Raw genomic sequence first — 3,819 nt, 5'->3', positions numbered from 1 at the left:
TCGAATTCACTTGGATTTGGTAACTCCTTCCCATCCATCTCAGTGAGAATCAAAGCTCCACCCGAGAATGCCTTCTTTACGGCGTATGGTCCTTCCCAATTTGGGGCCCATTTTCCTCGGAAGTCCTTTTGTATTGGGAGAATCTTTCTCAGCACAAGTTCTCCTTCGTGGACTTCTCTTGGTCATACTTTCTTGTCATGGGCCGCGATCATTCTCTTCTGGTACATCTGTCCGTGACAAATTGCCTTTAGACGTTTTTTTCGATGAGGTTTAATTAATCATATCGAGCTCGAACCCATTTTGCTTCTTCTAGTTTCGATTCCATTAAGACTCATAGAGAAGGGATCTCAACCTCGATAGGTAGCACAGCTTCCATTCCATATACCAGAGAGAAAGGGGTTGCTCCCGTAGATGTCCACACAGATGTACGATATGCATACAAAGCAAATGGTAGCTTCTCGTGCCAGTCTTTATATGTCTCGGTCATTTTCCCAATAATCTTCTTAATATTCTTGTTGGCCGCTGCAACAGCTCCATTCATCTTTGGGCGATAAGGCGAGGAGTTATGATGCTTTATTTGGAATTGCTCACACACTTTTTTCATCATCTTGTTGTTCAAATTCAAGGCAATATCTGAAATGATTCTTTCAGGCAAACCATATCGACAAATGATTTCCTTTTTCAAAAACCTGCAAACCGCAGTCTTCGTCACATTGGCAAACGATGCAGCTTCTATCCATTTTGTAAAGTAATCAATAACCACAAAAATAAATCGGTGTCCATTAGAAGCTTTTGGAGAAATTGGCCCTATAACATCCATGCCCCACATAGAAAAAAGGCCACGGAGAAGTCATGACGTGAAGGGGCAAAGAGGCTACATGAATTTTATCACCATAAATTTGACATTTGTGGCATTTTCGTGTGAAATTAATGCAGTCGCTTTCCATCGTCAGCTAGTAATATCCGAGTCTCATAATCTTCCTGGCCATAGTGAAACCATTGGCATGTGTCCCGCAAATTCCCTCGTGGACCTCTTTAAGTATTTTTCTAGCTTCAACAGCATCTACGCATCTCAAGAGCACCTGATCTTTTCCTCTTTTGTACAGGATGTCCCCATCAAGAACGAATCCCGCTGCCATTCTTCTGATTGTTCTTTTGTCATTCTCGTTTGCTTGTTCGGGATACTTTTGATTCTTGATATATTCTAAGACATCATGGAACCATGGTCGTCCATCTATCCCTTTTTCAATGCTGAAACAATATGCAGGGACTTCATGTATGCTCATTTGAAGAGGCATTATTTCTGTTTCTCTGTTTGCTTTGAACATTGAAGCCAAAGTGGCCAGGGCATCAGCCAATTAGTTTTCTTCTCGTAGAAAGTAATTAAAAGTTATTTCTTTGAATTCTTTAATCAACCACCTTACGAGATCATCAGTATTTGACTAATTTTGAATCCTCACTTCCCAATCTCCACGGATCGATAAATCACTAATCTTTGAGTCTCCGTATACCTCTAAAGTTTGGATGTTTCGTTCAATTGCTGCACGAAGTCCCATGATACAAGCTTCATATTCCGCTATGTTATTGGTACAGAAGAAATTCAGCCTGGCAGTGAACGGATAATGGTTCCCTTCTGGTGATACTAAGACTGCTCCAATCCCATGCCCCAATGCATTCGATGCACCATCAAAGCTCATCCTCCATGACTTTCCTTTTGATGACTCACATTCCTTTTCTGTAATGCACATTAAGTCTTCATCTGGGAAATCAAATTTCAATGGCTCGTATTCCTCCGTTGTTCGAGTTGCTAAGAAGTCAGCTATTGCACTCTCTTTTATCGACTTTTGGCTCACATAGACGATGCCATATTCTGATAGTAAGATCTGTCATCGTGCCATTCTTCCTGAGAGTGCGGGTGATTCCATCATGTACTTTATTGGGTCCAACTTTGAAATTAGCCATGTCGTATGATACAACATATATTGCCTGAGTCTCCGAGCTACCCAAACCAGAGCGCAGCAGTATTTTTCTATGGACGAATACTTTGCCTCATATTCAGTAAACTTTTTGTTGAGGTAGTAGATCGCATTTTCTTTCTTTCCTGACTCGTCGTGTTGCCCCAGTACGCAACCCATTGAATTCTCGAACACAGTCAAATACAATATCAATGGTCTTCCCGGCATTGGCGGTACTAGCACTGGAGGATTAGACAAATACCTTTTTATCTTGTCAAAAGCCACTTGGCACTCCTCGTTCCATTCTCCGGGATTATGTTTTCGAAGGAGTCGAAAGATTGGATCGCATTGGTTGGTAAGTTGAGCGATAAATCGGGCGATGTAGTTTAATCTCCCTAAAATTCCTCTGACTTCCTTTTGCGTGCGCGGGGGTGGTAACTCTTGAATGGCTTTTATTTTATCTGGATCAACTTCAATGCCTCTCTCCCTGACAATGAAGCCAAGCAATTTTCCTGAGGTAGCCCCAAACGTACATTTGGACGGATTGAGCTTTAACTGGAACTTTCTCAGTCTGTCGAACAACTTCTTCAGGTTCGCTACATGCTCTTCTTCCCCTCGGAACTTAGCAATCATATCATCAACGTAGACCTCTATTTCTTTATGCATCATGTCATGGAATAACGTCACCATAGCCCTCTGATATGTTGCCCCAGCATTCTTTAACCCAAATGGCATCACCTTGTAGCAGAATATTCCCCACATTGTTACGAAGGTAGTTTTTTCCATATCCTCAGGGGCCATCTTGATCTGATTATACCCCGAGAATCCGTCCATGAAAGAAAACAATAAATGTTTTGCTGTGTTATCCACAAACGTATCAATGTGTGGTAAGGGAAAAATATCTTTAGGACTTGCTCAATTCAGGTCACGATAATCCACGCACATTCGTACTTTGCCGTCTTTCTTTGGCACCGGGACTATGTTAGCCACCCATTCTAAATATTTGGAGGCTTGTAGGAAACCAGCATCAAATTGCTTCTTGACTTCCTCTTTTATCTTCAACAACATCTTAAGCCTCATTCGTCTTAGCTTTTGTTGAATGGGCTTACATTCTGGCTTTAATGGGAGCTTATGGACCGCTACATCTTCATCCAATCCTGGTATGTCCTGATATGACCATGCGAATACATCTTTGTACTCACGGAGCAAAGCTATCAAATTATGCCTGGTGCCCCCTGAAATAGAAGTCCCAATCTTCACTTCTTGCTTCCTTTCTTCAGTTCCCAGATTTATTGTTTCAACAGATTCTTGATGAGGCAAAATCTTTTTATCCTCTTGTTTCACCATTCTTAGCAAGTCAGGGGACGAGACATAGTCTTCAGCATTTTCTTCGACTTCAAATTCTCCTAAACAAACAGCCTTCTCAAAATCGATTTCAGGACTTGTAACGGGTTTGTTCATACTGTTAATATCCGAGCACCTGAAAGTTTAATGGAAAAAGAAACTATAGAGGGGCATCCAAGTATTGGAACCAACAAACGAAATGTTATGGCATGGTATGAGGCAAATGTACAGATAGGCTATGAAATGAGGAGATGATTATGAAATTAGTGATAATGCGAAAGATCGTGATAAAATGCATCTTCATTGATATTCATTTAAATGATAAAGAGTGAATGCAAGCTCTTACAAAAGAATTCTATTATATCTAAGGACACAATAGAATGTTAATGTTTGAGCGTTACTCTGAAGACTTATAAACTACAAGAAGGTCCTCGGCAGTCCAATTGTTCAACATAAAACCCGGAGGACAATGGCGTATCATTGAAACATCTTTAATAGCCTCACTTCCTTTGTCAATGAC

Source organism: Gossypium arboreum, chromosome 11 (genome assembly GCF_025698485.1).
Source record: "Gossypium arboreum isolate Shixiya-1 chromosome 11, ASM2569848v2, whole genome shotgun sequence".
In the NCBI taxonomy this organism is placed as follows: domain Eukaryota; kingdom Viridiplantae; phylum Streptophyta; class Magnoliopsida; order Malvales; family Malvaceae; genus Gossypium; species Gossypium arboreum.
This window is presented reverse-complemented; position numbering follows the sequence as displayed.